Raw genomic sequence first — 21341 nt, forward strand, 5'->3', positions numbered from 1 at the left:
AGCATACAATTACATTTAACCAATGAAGCATCAGTAGAAGATTATCCTACATGAAAAAAAAAAAAAAAAAGATGAAAAATTTACTAGTTATGCATATCTTTATCTTCTCCATACAAAGTGAGTGCTATATGATGTTTTAATGAAGAATATGCAAATGTATTGACTTCAATTTTTTTTTTTTAAGATTTAATATGAAACTCTTTTATTAGGACAAACATTATATACTTCTTCATTTTCTTCATTATATTAGTTAAAGAGTGTTTAGTGTTGTATCAAAATTTTTAAGATTATCGTATTAGTTAATATTTGTTTAAAAGCATTGAAATTCATCAAATTAATTATTAGTATTACATTTAATATAAAAATATTATTATAAATTATAATTTAACTAAACTTAAAAGTGACTTAAAATATTAATTAACAAAATTCATTTGATAAATATTTATTTAATTGTGTGTTTTAGAATTTTAATCATTTTTGAATTTTGGCCTTTTTATTATTTGAGTAGTGTTTTAGACTTAAAATCAGTGATTTATTTGGTTGAGTAAGTTTTTTCATTTACTTCTATCCATAGTATAGTTTTTTATTCACTTATACACATGAGAAAATTTAACTCTATAATTGGTACATGCTTATCTTTGTTTAAAAAATTGAATTCAAATCATCTTAAATCCAAATAACAAAAGAATTATACTCAATTACTTATAATTGCAATTTTACTTTAAAAATATGAAGCGAAGTGAAGCATTCACAACAATTCAAAACTATCTCAGTGGCAAGTCCACTGCGTCTGCTGAGAGGCTTAAGGCCGATGCTATAAAAGATAGCCAGTCTCTAGTCCTTAGCATGAATTGTAATGAGGAAATTGCTGATGAGTTTCAAGGGGTGAAAGTTTGGTGGACTTTAAACAGAATTGCTCCAAGATCAATGCTATTCTTTGTTTTTCCTGTATTTGATGAGAAGAGGTATTATAAGCTCACATTCCACAACAGGCACAAAGAAATCATTGTTGACTCTTATCTTTATCGTCTACTAAACGAAAGGACAAGCAATTGGGAGAAATAACTGCTTGCGAAAGCTCTACTCTAACAATCCTAGCCAGGACTAGAACGGATATATACTGTAGATACCCAATTTGGTCCAGGCCCGGATCAATTGGGCCTGGTCTAAATGAGGCAAAATGACCTATTTTATTTTTAGTTTTATTATTTTTATTTTTGTTATTTATATATATATATATTATCTAATAATATATATTTAGTTATCCATTAATATTATTTTTTATTATTTATCTATTAATGTATATATTTTTTATATTTATCTATTATTATTATTATTATTTTGATTTATCTGTTCTGAATTTTATTTTAATTATCATCTTATATACATAATTTTCAGTTCTAGAGGAAGTTTTCTGCCATGAATCAAGGGGTTGAAAGAATTTGGATTGGATTCAAAGAATGAATCCTAGCTCCAGAGGGAATTGGGATTGATTAGAAACTCTTCTGAAATAGAACCCAAGCACACACAGACGACAGAAAACATAGAGAGGTGAAATCAGAGGCAAAAGTAGTGTTAGAGGCAGTTTAGAGCTTTTAGGAAATTTTTTGAATTTTTTTGGAGAGTTTTTCTGAAAAATTTTAGAAATTTTATAGAATCCGGTGAAAATTTTCAGCGAAATTCAAGTTTTTCAGTGATTATTCCGACCAAAAACCCAGTTTTCGATGGAAAAACCCAGTTTTTGGTGAGAATTCCACCGGTGTTTTTCACGGGTAGAGAAAAGGATGAGAAAGCTGAAGGAAAGAGAGAGAGAAGGAAGTGAGGTAGTCTATGGAAGAAACAGAAGTTGGAGCCTTTTATAGTGCCAAAAAATGATATCGTTTTATGCTTAAGAAAACACTAAGATCCGCGCGTTCCCATTCGGGTGACCCGACTCGTAGCATTAACCCGCTTTTGACTCAGGTTCGACCCGTGCCTCAATCGACCTTTTCAGTCGAGTCGAGCCACCAAGGCGCGTCATTCGAGCCGTAATTTCTATCTTGAGTCGAGCCGTTTTCAGTCGAGCTGAGCCGTTCCAAAGATTTTTTTTTCTTATTTATTATTATTATTATTATTATTTATTGATTAGATTAGAATTATTTGATATTCCTTATTTTATTTTATTTTATTTTTTTAAATGATTTTGTTTAAATAAAATTCTAAAAAAATATTTTTGAGGAAAAGTTGAAAGTATCAATTTTTCTTAAAATAAGTTTTTTTAAAAAATATTTTTTAGAAAAAGTTGAAAGTATCAATTTTCCTTGAAAATAAGTTTTCTAAAAAATATTTTTGAGAAAAAGTTGAAAGTATCAATTTTCTTTAAAAATAATTTTCTAAAAAAATGTTTTTGAGAAAAAGTTGAAAATATCAATTTTTCTCAAAATTAAAGTTTCAGAAAAATATTTTGGGAAAAAGTTGAAAGTACCAATTTTTCTAAAAAGAAAAAAATATTTTAAGGAAAAGTTGAAAGTATCAATTTTTTTTGTACAAAAGCAATGAGTTTTTGAAGAGAAAAGGATTTATATCTAAAGCTGAATCATTATTCTTTTTTTTCCATTTTATTTCTTTTCCTTTTTGAATTTTTTTTAATGTTAAATAATCCGATGATAGAGCCTCTGCAAGTGAAATAGTAGTTTCCTTGCATACTCTTGAGGTGAGAGAATTTTTTCAATTTTTTGCTAAAAGTATTAAAGTCAATTGAGAATAATTTCTAATAATTAATTACTTGGTAAATTTTTAAGGCTTATTGGATAACACAAAATTAAGTTGGTACCATCTTTTGATGGACGTTGTGAGGGTGCTACAATCTTTCTCACACGTAACCCTACTTCCAAACCCTATTCTGGTTAGTAGACTTGAACCTATTCTTTTAGCGACCCTTAGGCTTAGGTGTTCCTTAAAAAGATGGATTCCTTAGGTGACCAATCACACATAAATAAAAAGATTAGTGGCGACTCCTCAAATTAATGTCTAGTGATGGATCCCCGGATCTAAACGTTATAACAGTTTGGTGACTCCCCTGGAGACGTCTAAGAGTCAGGCCAGTATATAAATTTGTGTTATCCAAAAGCCTAATAAAATTGAACCTTTTTGTATAGATTTTTTTATTCATTCATGTTTATTTACTTTATTAATTATGTCATTCATATGCATATACATAACATGAGCTTTATACTCGAACTCCATCCCTCTAGGAGGGAGTAAAGTACCTATTGCTTTCGTGAAGTTTAATGCCTCTATAGTGGCTAGTGAAATACTCCCACTCAAATTGAACCTTTTTTCGCTTGTAGCCTATAATGGGTGAGGATTATGGTGCCTTACTAGTCTGTGATGGACAATGATGTAAGGAGCAATTTGGGAACCTTTAGACTTTAACCTCAAACCACATATAGTGAACCTTAAGAGTGCCTAACCTATAGATAGAGCCATCATCCTTCCCTTTTAGAATTGACCAAAAGCATAAGGTTCATTTCTCTTATTTTGTGTGATGTTTTAATTTACTTAGTTATTTATTTATTCTTTTTTTTTTGGCATACTAACATTTTCTCTCCTTCTTTTGCATTGGTTCATGCTCATATCATAAAGTTGCATAAAGAACATTTGCTTGAAAGATGATCTTCAACAAAAGTTTTTTATGGACTCCACAGAACGATTAGTTTGCTCCTCATCTGTATTAGCTCCTTATGAGCTACCCAATGAAGTAAAAATCCAGTTAGAAAAGATGCAACTAAAGATGGGGTATTGTTTACCAATCGACTATGATTCTATCTTGTCTCAAGAAACATCTATCCTTCTCAAATAAAATAATCTAAAAGAATTGGTTGATATATGGAAAAAGATGAGCCCAGCTAGACAAGAGAAGTTTTTCTAGAGACATGGGCATGTAGCACACCTTCTTGCAATAGTTGTCAATGATCAACTAATTAGAGTTGTAGTGTAATTCTAGGATCCTGCATACAAGTGTTTCCTCTTCAATGAAGTTGATATGACACCAACCATCGAAGAATATTCGATTTTGTTGGGTTTACACCTCAAGGCTCCTGATAAGATATATGTCAAAAAACACAAGTCAAGATTTCGTAAGGATTTAGCTCGACTCATGGGGATAGACAAAGAAGTCATGGATTCTCATACAAAGAAGAAACAAGAACAGGTTTGCCTATCTTTGAAGTTCTTTCATGAGTTTCTAGTGCAACATGCCAACGAAGAACGGGGGTTAGATGTATTTGTCTTAGCTATATACGGAATAGTGATATTTTCAAAGGTTTTAGGTTATATTGAAATAGCGATGGTTGACTTCTTCGAGAATGTGATCAATGGTTATAACCCTTCAACGGTAATATTAGCAGAGACTATTAGATCTTTGAGTTACTGTCGTCAAAATGAAAGGCGTTTTATTGGCTGAATACAATTATTATACTTATGGATGAAAAATCACATCGAATGGAAAAAATATGTTTTCTCTAAGCTTTATGTCCGTAATCGAGCTCCAATCAAGGAATTCTGTGAAAGTGGGTGGTCAGAACAAAAGTCTAAAAAGATGTCGATAGCTTTTCTACAAAAATTAACCAGTGTTGAAGTAAGATGGTTGGTCCCGTAGATGAATCGTGAACTTATGCTGTATTAATATGGAGATAATACTGTAGTCTTACTTTTGAGTTTATATAGAGCAACAAGTTATACACCACTTCTAGTGAGAAGGTAGTTTGGGGTAGAACAGTTTATTCCTATGACGCATGGGCTTCATCAGTTAGATTTCTCTTACAGTGAGTCAAAAGCATTTCAGAGGATAAATGAGATGATTAAAGCATGAAAAAACCCTCGAAAAGTGAGTCATGGATCATTCACTGATAAATTCACCTTTGGATACTTGGTTTGGAGAGCAAAATGAAGATAGAAAATGGTATTCACTTATGAAAGCTCTCAACCACCAATAAGAGAAAAGCTTGAAGAAATACCATCAGAATTGAAGCTTGCAACAAAGGAATTTAAATCCGAAAAAGATAAGTTAAAGCAAGAGTTCAAAAACTTTGAGAAGAGAAGGATAAATGAAATAAAGAGCCGAAAAGCATGAACTCAAAGTTTGCAAGATTGCTAGGAAACGTGACACAGCTGTCCAAGACTTATCAGAGTTACACCATAAACATAAGAGGTTGTATGTGAGGGTACAAGCCAAAGAGATAATAATTGTTGAGCTGACTGAAGAGAATGCAAGATTGAAACAAGAATATGCTGAATTAAAAGAACAAAGTACCTAAGTATAGACAGAGAATAACATGTTGAATAGCTACTTAAGCAGGTTAAGATAAAGTTAAATGAACAATAAAACCATATTGCTACATTGGTTAGAAAGCATAGAGAGTTATCATACTAAGTCTGATGTGATAAAAGAGAGAACTTAGGAAGATAGAAGTACGTTGAGCACCTAATGACCCAAATTTGTAAAGGGGTATGCAAGATAAGAGAGATGGTAGAAAAGGCAGAGGCATTAAAACAAGTGGTGGCCCAGTAGGAGAATATGGACAATGTCTCTTAAACTTTATTGAGGAAGTCAAGGCCCAGTATGAGTAGATCAAATGATTTTATGGTTATATAAACTCAATGTAAATAAAAGTTTTTTGGAATAAATGAAATCTTTTAGTTAAGCACCATCTTAAGACAAGTGTTCTTTACATACATGCATTTTCATTCATTACATTCTCATTCATTACACTTAATAAAGTAACCATGATATAATCATATAAATTTGTTAATCCTAAAAATATGGTATTCAAGGTTCAAGGATAGCTCCATCCAGTAAGGACTCTACCCACAGGTATAACACAAGAGCCAGAGCTAGACAAATGAAGCAAAAAAACTCTCACAGATTTGAAAGCTGAAAAAACATAGGAAAAGATTGAGAATGAGTTGAACAAGATTTTAGATGCTCTCAATAAGCTGAACAAGGGAAAAAGAATAGAAGAAAATATAAGCCAACAAGGCCCCCTATCACAAAAAGTGGTCGACCCTTTATATCATTCAGGTTTTGATCAACAACAAGCCCAGCCCACACAGGATATTCCGCTACAACAGTTCACATATCTTGTATACCTCGAAATACCATCAGTGTCGAATCCAGGGTATTACCGTAGCTATGTAAATCCTGTCTTTATTGCAAAAATAGTAAAACCGATTCAAGTTCCTGATCTAGATGACTTAAAAGAGAAAGAGAAAAAAAAGCAAAGGTGGTGGAATCTCAGGAAAATTCAAAGATTAGTATGCTTGAACAAAGATTATAGGCTGTAAAAGGGATTGGATTTTATGGTTCTATTGATGCTGCTGGGCTGTGCTTAGTCTTGGATGTAGTCATTCCACCAAAGTTCAAAGTGCCAAAGTTTGAGAAATATGATGGTATAAAGTATCCAAAGACTCACATTACTATGTATTGTCAGAAGATGGCAGCCCATGCCCATAATAAAAAAACTATTAATGCATGTCTTTTAAGATAGCCTTATAGGCTTTGTTGTTAGGTGTTATGTCCAGCTGGATAGAACTCGTATTCATTCTTGAAGTGATATGGCCCATGATTTCATTAGTCAATATCGACATATTATGGATTTGATTCCTGATCGTTTATCTTTACAAAACCTAGAGAAAAAGACAAATGAATCTTTTAAAGAATACACCCAGAGATGGAGAGATGTAGCTTCTCAAGTGTAACCTTTTCTGACTAAGAAAGAGACTATAGTGCTGTTTGTTAACACTTTAAAATCTCTCTATTATGAAAAAATGATAGGGAATGCAACCAAAAATTTTATTGACATGGTGATTTTAGGAGAAATTATTGAGAGTACCATCAAGAAAAGCAAGTTAGAAGAAGGTGAAACATCCAATAAAAGAGCCCTAGAGAAAAAAGAGACTGAAGCTCAGGTTGTGAGCTTTGATAGATAGTAATTCGAGAGTTATCAACCCTACTCACCACAAGGATACATTCCATATTATCCTGCTGTAAATAACACTTTCCCTTACCCATACCAACCATTCGCGCAGTCATCTTATCCTCAAATATATCAACCTCTTCTTAGGCCTCAGAATACCACATATGGTCCTAGCACTCAACCTACTTCAAGACCTCAAACCTGTCTAACCAACCCAATGAAAGGTTATCGGGAGCAATGAACCACTCATGAAAAGCTTGTATTTAATCAAATCCCTATTACCTATACAGAGTTATATCGTGAGCTTTACAACAGTCATTTGATTGCTCTTAATAAATTAGAGCTACTCAAGCAACCTTACCCTAAGTGGTATGATCCCACAGCCCATTATGACTATCACTATAGGATTACTAGTTACTCCACTGAAAATTGTATTACTTTGAAACACAAAGTGCAACGACTGATCAAGGATGGAATGATTAGTTTTGATACAAGAGGGGTAACTACACCAAATATTAGTGGCAATCCTTTGCCTAATCGCAATGTGAATGCTCTGAGTAATAAACAAAAGTGCTATCTGAAAAAAAGTGACAAATATTAAAATACCTTTCAGTCAGCTACTTGATGTTTTGTGGAAAGCTGACATGATACAACCAGTAAGTCCACATAGTTATCATGGAATGTATATAGCAGGCACTAGTTGTAAATATCATAATAAGGCAGCTGGTCACCCTATCGAAACTTGTGAGCAATTTTTCCAAGAGGTACAAAAGCTTTTGGATTCATGCCAATTGAAAGTCTATGAAAAGGAAGAAGTTTCAAAAGATATTGAAGTATCCATGATTGACAAGCATGCAAAATTATTTCCAAAATTGGTGACAATTCATTGTGGGAACAAGCCAAAGTTAGTCCTAGATAAACTCATTCTTTGACTGGTAACTTTTAAAGTTTTGACTCCCTTCCTATATAAAGAGGATAAAGCTATACCTTGGAAATATGGTTATGATATAATGGTTCAAAGGCAAAAAGAGAATGTCTCTAAGACTGACGCCTCCAATATAACTGGTGTAGGGGGTATTACTCGAAGTAGAAGATACTACACTTCAAAAATATTAAAAAAGGCTAAAAGAAAGAAAGCTAAGGTAAAAGAAGAACGAAATAACCCTGAAATGGAACTTAAAAAGGATTATTCGAAGTCGGTGTCAGAAAAAAAGGCGTGTGTATTCTTAAAATTGGTAAAACATAGTGAATATTCAATTGTTGAATAGTTGAACAAAATGTCAGCACAAATCTCATTATTATCACTACTATTGAATTCAGAATCACATTGAAATGCCCTGTTGAAAGTATTAAACCAAGCATATATGGCACATAATGTATTTGTTAAATATGTGAACCACCTGGCTAGAAATTTAGTTATGCCAAACTATATTTCATTCAATGGTGATGAGATTCCCTCACAGGGAAGAGGAAGTACCAAAGCTCGCATATCAGAGTCCAATTCAAGAGCTATATCATGGCTAAAGTTTTTATTTATAATGGCTTCGCTATCAATGTCATACCTATGTCAACTATGGCAAGGTTACCTATCGATTACTCTCATGTGAAAGATATTCAAATGATAGTATGAGCTTTTGATGAGACTAGAAGAGAAGTTCTGAAAGATATCGAGATGCCCTTATAAATTGGGTCGTGCACTTTTAATGTAAAATTTCAAGTACTGGATATCTCTCCGTCTTATAGCTATCTACTAGGAAGGCCATAGATTCATATAGCAGGAGTTGTTCTTTCTACTATTCACTAAAAAATTAAGTTCAATATGGAAGGCCAGTCAGTGATAGTGTTTAGGGAGAAAAACATACTAGTGACCTAACTTTTGAATGCCCCATATGTGGAAGCTATCAAAAAAATGAAGAAGTGTTCCTATTGATCTTTTGAACTAGTTAATTTTGTAGGTGAAAGACTTAAAAATCAATCTTTTTCAAGGATAGTGATGAGCTAAATCATCAATAAGGGTTGGTATCCAGGATTAGGGTTGGGCAAGAACTTACGAGGAATAAGAGAGCCCCCGACGTGGTAAACAATAGTGAAAGGCTTGGCCTAGCTTATGAAGCAGTAGAATGAGAGATCAGGAGAAAACCAACAGGTAAAATAGCAAGATTAATGATCATCCCACACTTGTATGAGACTTTCAGGTCTAGAGGATTCATGTACCCAAATGCAGAAGAAAATTATGAGCAAAGTATGGAAAAGGGATTCATCCAGTTAACCATCTATGCCATTAAAGATGAAATGATGTTTAAACAAAAAGGGTGGGTTCACCCTTGTCCGTCAGATCACAAGCTGAATAATTGAAGTATCATTAAAATACCTTTTAGTCTTGAGATCAATCCAATGTAATTATACCTCCCAATAGCTGTTACCTAAGGCATTGGAATGATTTTTCTTGTTTGGGCCATTTATCTTTTATTATTTTAATAAAAATTAAGACATTTTCATTCATTTTTTCTTGTGCCTTCATTATTATCATTTTTCCATTTTTTCAAGCACATCTGGCCAACATATCCTATTTCATTCAATTTCAGGTCCTTAAATAAACATGAAGATAATTATGATAACAATCAAAAGGTTAGTTTTGAGAATTCAATTAACACTGATGAACTTGACAATAAAGAGAATTCTAAGGAATATGTTATGCCTCTAGACCTAATGAGATTGATTGAACAAAAAAATAAGCCAATTGAGCCTCATTAGGAGATAATTGACTTAGTGAATCTAAGAGATAAAGAGAATAAGAAAGGTGTCAGAATTGGCACTTCACTTTCATCAGGAGATAGGTAACATTTGGCAAATCTACTTTAAAAATTCATAGATGTATTTGCTTGATCTTATCAGGATATACCAGGGCTGAGCATAGAGATAGTAGAGCACAGATTGCCCCTAAAGCCAGAATGTAAGCCAGTATAATAGAAACTGAGGTGAATGAAGCCTAAAATGCTACTAAAGATCAAAGAAGAGGTGAAGAAACAGTTTGATGCAGGTTTTCTATAAGTGACTAAGCATCCAGAGTGAGTAACTAATATAGTACCAATTTTTAAGAAAGATAAAAAGGTATAAATATGTGTAAACTATCATGATTTGAATAGGGCTAGCCCAAAGGATAACTTTTCTTTACCTCACATTGACACACTGGTAGATAACACAGCTAGGCATTCAATTTTCTCCTTTATGGATGGGTTCTCAGGGTATAATCTGATAAAAATAGTTGCAAATGATATGGAAAAAACTACTTTCGTGACTATGTGGGGAACTTTTTGTTACAAAGTCATGTCTTTTGAGTTAAAAAATGTTGGGGCAACATACCAAAGGGCTATGGTGATGCTCTTCCATGATATGATACACAAAGAGATTGAGGTATATGTGAATGATATGAATGTAAAATCTTGTGAAAATGAAGATCATATCACCAACCCTAAAAAGTTATTTGAGAGATTGAAAAAGTTTCAGCTTAAGTTGAACCCAGCCAAGTGCACCTTTGAGGTAAAGTCAGGGAAGTTACTAGGCTTTATGGTTAGTGAAAAAAGGATTGAAGTCGATCCAAACAAGATACAGGCCATTCAAAATTTGTCACTTTCGAGTACACCAAAGAAAGTTCGAGGTTTTCTGGGAAGATTGAACTACATTTCTCGGTTCATCTCTCAATTTACCTATAAATGTGATCCCATATTTAAGCTTCTCCTTAAGAATAATCCTAGAGAATGGAATGAGGAATGCCAAGTGGCTTTTGATAAAGTTAAGCAATACTTATCAAATCTTCTAGTGTTAGTGCCACTTGTTCTAGGGAAACCCTTAATTTTATACTTGACATTGTGTGAGAATTCAATGAGATGTGTGCTGGATAGCAAGATAAGTATAATCGAAAAGAGAGAACTATTTACTATCTGAGTACAAAGTTTACAAAATATGAATCCAAGTATTTCTCATTAGAGAAAATGTGTTGTGCATTAGCATGGACTGCCAAAAGACTCAGAGAGTATATGCTCTATCATACCACATGGCTCATAACAAAACTAGATCCAATTAAATACATCTTTGAGAAGCCCTCTTTGTCTGAAAGAATTGCTAAATGGCAAGTAATGCTCTCAGAATATGATATTATATATGTAAGCCAAAAGATAATAAAAGAGAATGTTATAGTGGAGTTCCTTGCAGATCGTGCTACTGAAGAATATAAACCAATGAGATTGGAATTTCTTGATGAAGATCTAATGACTATTTTCCAACTGGAGAAGAGAAAGTATGAAGAAAAGTATTGGAAAATATATTTTAATAGAGCTACCAATGCCTTGGGACATGAAATTGGGGCAATTCTAATCTCTTCAGAAAAATAATACTATCCTGTAATAGCAAGGTTAAATTTTAATTGCACAAATAACATTGCTGAATATGAGGCATGTGTCATGAGTTTACAAGCTGCTATAGATAGAAGAGTGAAAGTATTAAAAATGTTTGGAGACTCAGCTCTAGTTATATATTAATTAAAAGGAGAATGGATGACGAGAGATTCAAAACTCGTTCCATATCATAAGTATATTTTAGAGTTGATAAAGTAGTTTGAAAATATCCAGTTTGACCATTTACCTCGAGAGAAGAATTTGGTTGTCGACGCCTTGGCTGCTCTGGCTGTAATGATTCGAATTAATGACAATACTAACATTCAGCCCATCAGGCTAGATGTTAAGGATATGCCAGTTCATTGCTCCAATGTAGAAGAAGAAGATGATGGGAAGCCTTGGTATTATGATATCTTACAGTATATTAAAGATCAATAATACTCAGTTCAAGCAATAAAAAATGATAAAAGAGTCATCCGAAGATTAGCTATGAGCTTTTTCTTGGATAGAGATGTTCTGTACAAAAGAAGCTGTGATCAAGTGTTACTGAAATGCGTAAGTAAGGCTGAAACAAGAAAAATCATTGAAGAGGTACATGATGGAATATGTGGGGCACATGTTAGTGGACACATGATGACAAGATAGATCATGAGAGTAGGGTACTATTGGTTGACAATGAAGAATGATTGTATTGATTATGCTCATAAATACCATAAATATCAAATATATACTGATAAGATCTATGCTTCACCATTTGTTTTACATGTTTTGGCACCACCTTGGCCATTCTCAATGTGGGGCATAAATGTTATTGGTCCTATCACCCTAAAAGCTTCTAATGGGCATAGGTTTATTTTTGTGATGATAGACTACTTCACTAAATGGGTGGAAACAGCATCATTTGGGAGTGTGATACAGTTTATGATCTGTAAATTCATAAAAAGAGAAATTATTTACAGATACGAACTTTCAAAAAGAATCATTTCAGATAATACCAAGAATCTAAATAACAGAATGATACAAAAAATATATGCCCAGTACAAGATCAAGCATCATAATTCGGTGCCATACCATCCGAAAATGAATGGGGTAGTTGAGACAGCTAACAAGAACATAAAAAGAATTCTTGAGAAGATGACCAAGACTTATAAAGATTAACATGAAAAATTGTCATTTACACTGCATACATATTGTACGTCAGTGCACACCTCTAATAGGATAACCCCATTTTCTTTGGCTATAGGATGAAAGCTGTACTACCATTAGAAGTAGAGATCCCATCCTTGAAGTTTCTAAAAGAAGTTGAATTGAAAGAAGCTGAATGGATGCGAGAATGCTATGAACAGTTAAATTTTATAGAAGAAAAGAGATGGATTATATTATGCCATAGTCAACTATATCAAAGAAGAATGATAAAGGCTCATAACAAAAAAGTTCAATCCCATTACTTTTGAGAAGGAGAGTTGATCTTGAAAAGAATCCTCCAAACCCAGCATGATAATAGAAGAAAACGGACTCCGAATTAGAAATGGCCATATGTGGTGAAACGGACTTTCTCGAGTGGAGCACTGATACTGACTGAGATGGATGAAAATGATTTATCCCATCCTTTAAATTCTGATGTTGTGAAGAAATACTATGCTTAAAAAGAAAAAAAAAAAAGAATGAAAAAGGAGGACTCAAGGCGAAAACCTTAAAATGACAGTTTAAGTCATAGGGGGTTTATCTAAGTTAAAAACTTGAAAATGCCGCTTAGATAAGGAGAATATAGCATCAAATCTAAAAATTCATTAGTCGTAAGGCTAGTAACTTCGAAGGAGCTCTAAGTTGTTAAATGCTTCAGATGATTGGGTTTTCAGAAAAACCTTAAGATGTGTTATCATGATTGTCTGATTGTTCATTTTTGGGCATTGTCTCCTTATGCCTATTTTTGTAATTCTTTCTTGGCCAAAGTTTGCCAACATTTTTGCTAATAAAAGACATTCTACTTCACTCTTTATGTACCTTTTTTGTTGATTGTTTCCTAATTATTCTTATTCTTTTCTCATTAATGCCTTGTAATGGAAGAAATGTGTGAATACATTTTTGCTTTTTGATATTGAAATAATGATTGATAAATAAATAATAACATGAAATATTACTACATTACATTGGAAAGGTCAAGAGTGATAAGATAAATTTGAGATGTACAGTTCTTGATAAGGACATTGAATTTAGAAAGAGATTACCTGCAGAAAGGATACTAGAATTAAATAAAAAGATGATTAAGAGTTACGCTGACTTAGTCTTTGAAAAATCAAGAGTTCGAGGCCCAAGAAAAGAGCTTGAGAAACTTGAGTTCCACAATTGAATAGGAATTAATTAGCCAATATTTGCATAGCATGCATTGAATTTCACATGCATTGCATAGCATACAATACATTCAAGAAAATATAGTGCATAAATTCAAGAAGCAAGGGTATTCCAAAATCTCAAATAAAAAAGATAGATGTGAAGACATTTTCAAATTTGAGAAAAAGTTTGTCAGGTAAATTTCTAATCCTTGAAATAGGATATCTCTCGATATCAGGATTGATTTGTAAGACCTTTGGGCATAATCTCCTGAAATTCCTTCAAACATGATTTTTAACTCTGGACATAATTGTCAAGGAGCATTTACTTTCAAAGTTATGGTGCCTTTGTTTAAAAGAGCTTTATTTATTTTTTCAAAGTCGTTGAGCCTCTGTTTAGAGGAGCTTTGTTTATCTTTCCAAAGTCGTTGAACCTTTATTTAGAGGATCTTTATCTATTTTTTCAAAGTCATTGAGCCTCTATTTAGAGGAGCTTTATTTATTTTTCAAAGTCGTTGAGCTTTTATTTAGAAGAGTTTTGATCAAAATTTTAACAAAAAAAAAAAGCAAAAAATATCCAGTTGAGTCTTGAATGGGTGTCTACGTCTTTGCACAATTCTTGTTTCACAGAAAATGTGCAAAGCGGGGTAGTTGTAGACACCCAATTTGGTCCAGGCCCGGATTAATTGGGCCTAGTCCAAATTGGGAAAAATGGCCCATTTTATTTTTATTTTTAGTTTTATTATTTATATATATTTTTATCTAATAATATATATATTTAGTTATCCATTAATATTATTTTTTATTATTTATATATTAATGTATATTTTTTATATTTATTTATTTTTTTTATTTATTTGTTCTACATTTTGTTTTAATTATCATCTTATGTACATAATTTTCAGTTCTAGAGGGAGTTTTCTACCGTGAATCAAGGGGTTGAAAGAATTTGGATTTGATTCAAAGAATGAATCCTAGTCCCAGAGGGAATTAAGATTGATTAGAAACTTTTCTAATCAATCCCTATAAATAAGTGTTGAAACAAAACCCAAGCACACACAGATGGCAAAAAACACAGAGAGGTGAAATTAGAGGCAAAAGCAGTGTTAGAGGCAGTTTAGGAAATTTTTTGATTTTTTTTTTTTTAGAGTTTTTCTGGAAAATTTTTAAAAATTTTTCAAAATCCAACGAAATTTTTCGACGAAATTCAAGTTTTTCAATGATTATTTCGGCCAAAAACCCAGTTTTTAATAGAAAAACCCAATTTTCGGTGAGAATTCCATCGGTGTTATTCACGGGTAGAGAGAAGGAGGAGAAAGCTGAGAGGAAGAGAGAGAAGGAAATGAGGTAGTTTGCGAAAGAAACAGAAGTTAGAGCCTTTTATAATGTCAAAAAATGACGTTATTTTATGCTTAAGAAAACCCCAGGATCCTTGCGTTCCCATTCGGACGACCCGACCTATAGTGCCAACCCACTTCTGACCCAGGTTTGACCCGCGCCTCGGTCGATCTTTTCAGTCGAATTGAACCACCAAGCCGCATCATCCGAGCCATGATTTCTATCTTGAACCGAGCCGTTTCCTAATCGAGTCGAGCTGTTCCAAAGGTTTTATTTATTTATTTATTTATTTATTTATTTATTATTATTATTATTTATTAGATTAGAATTATTTGGTATTCTTTATTTTATTTTTATTTTTATTTATTTTATTTTTTTAAACGATTTTCTTTAAATAAAATTTCAAAAAAAATATTTTTGAGAAAAAGTTGAAAAAGAAAAAGTTGAAAGTATCAATTTTTCTTGAAGATAAGTTTTTCTAAAAATATTTTTGAGGAAAAGTTGAAAGTATCAATCAAACTAAATGAAGCCAAGTAGGTTTTGAGCATCCTGCTACATTTGATACTTTGGCAACGGATGCAAAAAAGAAAAAGGAAATCATGAATGATCTCATTAAGTTTAGCATGGGAAGAGATTACTAAGCAAGGATTGGAAAGGCTTGGAAACATGGATATCTTTTTTATGGTCCTCCAGGCAATGGCAAATCAACCATCATTGCTGTTATAGCTAATTTTTTTAAGTATGATGTTTATGATCTTGAACTTACTGTAGTCAAAGATAACACAGAGTTGAGAAGGCTTTTAATTGAGACATCAAGTAAATCAATTATATTTGATTGAGGACATTGACTGCTCTCTTTCTCTTACTGGCCAAAGAGAGAAAAAGAAGAAAAAGGAGAAGTCCAAGAATGAGAAAGATGATAAAGAGATGGGTCTAATCACTAAAATGGCAAAAGAAAAAAAGAAGACAACAGATAGTAAGGTTACTTTATCAGGTTTTGAATTTCATTGATGGACTTTGGTCATCATGTGAGGGTGAAAAACTCGTTAATTTCACCACTAATTATCTCAAAAAGCATGATCCAGCTTTTATAAGGAGAGAAAGAATGGACAAGAAGATAGAAATGACTTATTGTTGCTTTAAAGCATTCAAGATGCTAGCAAAGAATTACTTAAAGATTCAATTTCATCCACTATTTGAAGAAATTAGCTCATTGTTGGGTACAACCAAGATGACTCCTGTTGATGTTACAGAGAATTTGATGCTGAGGTTGGATGATGAGAATGAAAAATTGTGTTTGAATAGACTAATTGAAGCTCTTAAGGCCGCAAAGGAGGAAGAACTAGGAAAAAAGGTAGAGCAAGAAGCTAGTAGGCCAAAAGAGAAGAGAAAGAGAAGCAACAATCCAATAAAAACAAGGAAGAAAAAAACGATCCACTAAAACTATCAAAGATGAAAACATCAGCTAGTGAAGTAAAAGAGAATTGTGTTGCAGGCAATGAAGTGATATAGAAATGGTGTCATTCTTGTTGGGCAAAAAGCCTCTAATCAAATTAAGTCAATGGAAGCAAAATTAAATAATTGATCAATAAAACAGGAAACAATAATTTAACGTGATTCGATCTAACCGACCTACATTTACAAACAAAAAATAAAATCCATTAGTTGTAGAGAATTACAAACATATAGTCAAATCATCAACCTCACTTAACAATCAATACTTATAAAACATTATCAATTTTCTCTTGTCTTATAGAGTATCTCAACCTAAACAAACACATACCCTTGTGCACCCATTTGTCATACCTATGTGAACTCTTTTAGTCTTTTCTAGTCCACTCATATGCACTATACCTATGTGGACCATTTCATTATCGAGAAGTCCACTCAAACATACACACCCATAAGGACTTTAATCTCCACTAGTAATAAGGGCTATCTATCTCATAAAACCTTACAATTTTCTTATATTTTTTCTCATATCTAACCCTATAAAAACTTCACCTATTTATAAGCATATAAACTTGCCTATTAAGAATTTTTTTCCTCTTAGAATATTTTTTTGCAAATTTTCTTATCCATCAAGCAATATTTAACAAATTCTAAACAAATCTCTTATGAGATTTAAGTCACTATTCCCAATAATTCCATGAAGCAAATCATAAATCATAAAGATTGGGTTTGGCTTTCGTGCAAGTTAGTGGCAATTCTAGTAGCTTTCCACTAGCCTAGCATTTGAATAAGTATATTAGGAACTTCAGCAATATATTGTAGCTATTAGCCAACTGTATTATTTTTAGTTTGTCTTTAAATATGATTTCTATTTTCTAGTTCATTATAACATATGGCAAAAACTTATTACCAAGTAAACTTGTTTTGCCTAGAATGGATACAATAAATTACCTTAGACTATCTATTATAATGTTGTTTTCTCTTCTCCATAAGAAATAAGGAAGAACAATAGAAAAAAAGAAAAACTTATGTGCATTGGAAGCAACTATGAAATAATGTATAAAAATTGGTCTTGAATTTTTTGTAAAACAAAAATTATTTTAGGGTAATTTGTAGAAAAATTTATTTTGGCAAATTGGCATCCTTTCCTATTACTTTATTTACCTTTAAAGAAGTTAATTGTTCCGAGCTTTGATCAAGAAAAGCTTTAATTGAATAATTGCTAAAACTTCTTTAAAGGAATATTTATCATGGCAGATATCAGTAGCTTTCCTCAACAACCATTCAATGAACAGGGCTACTTTTTGAACCATATGTAAAAGAAAATTTTGACCATGTCCAGCCATTATGACGTATTTCTCATGTTACACCATGGTGCATCAAACTCAACTTAATATCCCTTTTGTTAGAAAATCAACATACACACACAGCACTGACACACAAACAATAGAGCAAGTCCAAAATAAGAATAAAAAAACATAAATATATTTGTTTCGACCCAACCTAAAATAGCCTACTCCAAACTCAATCCACTAACAAATAAATCTTTATAATTGTGAGACTTTTGGAATGAGAAAAGTCACTAAAAACTTTTACTCAAAACTTAACCTAAAACCTAATTACACTATTTTAATAACCTATTACTATTCTCTTGGTGTTTAATTATCTAAGATTACCACCTAAAACCAAAACATCTTATTTATAATGGTAAAACCTTTTATAACTTTACTAAACTCCCAATATAGGATACAAGACAAACTTTCACTCTTATAACTTTACTAACTTTCAATGATGGATTATGAGATTCAAAGTACATCCCTACAATTCCTCTCTTGATTTGAATCTCTAAACACTTCAATAGTATCTGTAAAGTTAACATGCTTACCTTTTTTCTTTTCCTTTATCATAAAAATCTCAATAACTGAGCCTCCATCAAGCATGTACAAGTGATTTTTGACCTTATTCATTTATAGAATAACACTACCATTCTTGTACACTTTCTACCAATCATTACTATCATAGTATGTGTACCTTTGAAAAGCTAATTCATTCAAAGCAATCAAATTGTAACTATAACTTAGTACATACTTTACATGACGAAGTGTTCTAACAACTCCATTATGAGATTCAATGTGAACACTCTTAATGTTTTGAATCTATACTTTTTCTTTGTTGGCAACCATAATATCTCCATACTTCTTATTTTTTTCCAACTTCATAAAGTAACTCCTATCATTATAGACATGAACTATAGTAATTGAATCTAAAACCTAACCTTTATCACATTTCAAAGTCTGAGTCTTATCCACACAAGTAATCAAAATAACATCATTATCATCAGATACAACAACAATAGTATCATTTTTTTCTTCATTTCATTTTTTTTTATCATTTATCCTTTTGAAAATAACCATATCCCCTCTCAGCTTCTTGCAGTGCACTTGGATATATTCTTTTTCATTACAATAATAACATTCTATATTACTTTAATCTTTGTTTCTTAACTTAGATCTCCTTCTTAATCCATCAATCTTTTTTTGAGTTATTTGATTAAAACCCTTTACAGCTAGTGCACTTCCTCCAGGTGATGAGTTATATGTTCCCATAAACCTTTCATTCTCATGTAATAGGGTAGTCACATCATCCAACTTCAAAATAGACTTATCCACCAATAAAGTTTGAATTAAAGGTTTATAGGACTTCGGCAAAAATGACAATAAAATTAAAGCTGACAAACTTTCACTCTTATAACTTTACTAACTTTCAATGATGGATTATGAGATTCAAAGTAAATCCCTGTAAATCCTCTCTTGATTTGAATCTCTAAACACTTCAATAGTATCTGTAAAGTTGACATGCTTACCCTTTTTCTTTTCTTTCGTCATAAAAATCTCAACAACTGAGCCTCCATCAAGCATGTACAAGTGATTTTTGACCTTATTCATTTATAGAATAACACTACCATTCTTGTACACTTTTTACCAATCATTACTATCATAGTATGTGTACCCTTGAAAAGCTAATTCATTCAAAGCAATCAAATTGTAACTATAACTTAGTACATACTTTACATGACGAAGCGTCCTAACAACTCCATTATGAGATTTAATGTGAACACTCTCAATGCTTTGAATCTATACTTTTTCTTTGTTGGCAACCATAATATCTCCATACTTCTTATTTTTTTCCAACTTCATAAAGTAACTCCTATCATTATAGACATGAACTATAGTAATTGAATCTAAAACCTAACCTTTATCACATTTCAAAGTCTGAGTCTTATCCACACAAGTAATCAAAATAACATCATTATCATCAAATACAACAACAATAGTATCATTTTTTCTTCATTTGATTTTTTTTATCATTTGTCCTTTTGAAAATAATCATATCCCCTCTCAGCTTCTTGCAGTGCACTTGGATATATTCTTTTTCATTATAATAATAACATCTATATTACTTTAATCTTTGTTTCTTAACTTAGATCTCCTTCTTAATCCATCAATCCTTTTTTGAGTTATTCGATCAAAATCATTTACAACTAGTGCACTTCCTCTAGGTGATGAGTTATATGTTCCCATAAACCTTTCATTCTCACACAATAGGGCAGTCACATCATCCAACTTCAAAATAGACTTATCCACCAACAAAGTTTGAATTAAAAGGTTTATAGGACTTTGACAAAGATGATAATAAAATTAAAGATGACAAACTTTCACTCTTATAACTTTACTAACTTTCAATGTTGGATTATGAGATTCAAAGTAAATCCCTGCAAATTTTCTCTTGATTTGAATCTCTAAACACTTCAATAGTATCTGTAAAGTTGACACGCTTGCCTTTCTTCTTTTCTTTCGTCATAAAAATCTCAACAACTAAGCCTCCATCAAGCATGTACAAGTAATTTTTTACCATATTCATTTGTAGAATAACACTACTATTCTTGTACATTTTCAACCAATCATTACTATCATAGTATGTGTACCCCTAAAAAGCTAACTCATTCAAAGCAATCAAATTATAACTATAACTTAGTACATACTTTACATGACGAAGCGTCCTAACAACTCCATTATGAGATTTAATGCGAACACTCTCAGTGCTTTGAATCTACACTTTTTTTTTATTGGTAACCATAATATCTCCATACTTCTCATTTTTTTCAACTTCATAAAGTAACTCCTATCATTATAGACATGAACTATAGTAATTGAATCTAAAACCTAACCTTTATCACATTTCAAAGTCTGAATCTCATCCACACAAGTAATCAAAATAACATCATTATCATCAGATACAATAACAATAGTATCACTTTTTTTTTCATCTATTTTTTTCTTATCATTTGTCCTTTTAAAAATAGCCATATCCTCTCTCAGCTTCTTGCAGTGCACTTAGATATGTCATTTTTCATTACAATAATAATATTATATATTACTTTAATCTTAGTTTTTTAATTTAGATCTCCTTCTTAATTCATCAATCCTTTTTTAAGTCATTCGATCAAAACCCTTTATAACTAGTGCACTTCCTCCAGGTGATGAGTTATATGTTCCCATAAACCTTTCATTCTCACGCAATAGGACAATCACACCATTCAATTTCAAAATAGACTTATCCACCAACAAAGTTTGAATTAAAGGTTTATAGGACTTCGGCAAAGATGACAATAAAATTAAAGTCTTCTCTTTATCTTCAACTCATTAACAGAAATTGTTAGCAATTGAGAAACTAACTTATTAAACTCATTCAGGTGATTATGAAGACTAGCACATTATTCCATCTTTAGAGAATATAAATCCACTTTCAAACATAGTCTGTTAGTCAACAACTTTGAAGCATAAATACCCTCAAGCTTATCCTACAAATTC

At 32.0% G+C, this 21341-nt stretch overlaps 1 pseudogene; it reads left to right on the top strand.

Annotated features, from left to right (window-relative positions):
• The first annotated feature begins 568 nt into the window (after positions 1 to 568).
• Positions 569 to 16501, top strand: LOC111316275 (AAA-ATPase At3g28580-like; annotated as a pseudogene).
• Positions 16502 to 21341: the final 4840 nt, after the last annotated feature.

The sequence above is a fragment of the Durio zibethinus genome, chromosome 24, assembly GCF_047325235.1.
Source record: "Durio zibethinus cultivar Kanyao isolate XHJ-2024 chromosome 24, ASM4732523v1, whole genome shotgun sequence".
In the NCBI taxonomy this organism is placed as follows: Eukaryota; Viridiplantae; Streptophyta; class Magnoliopsida; order Malvales; family Malvaceae; genus Durio; species Durio zibethinus.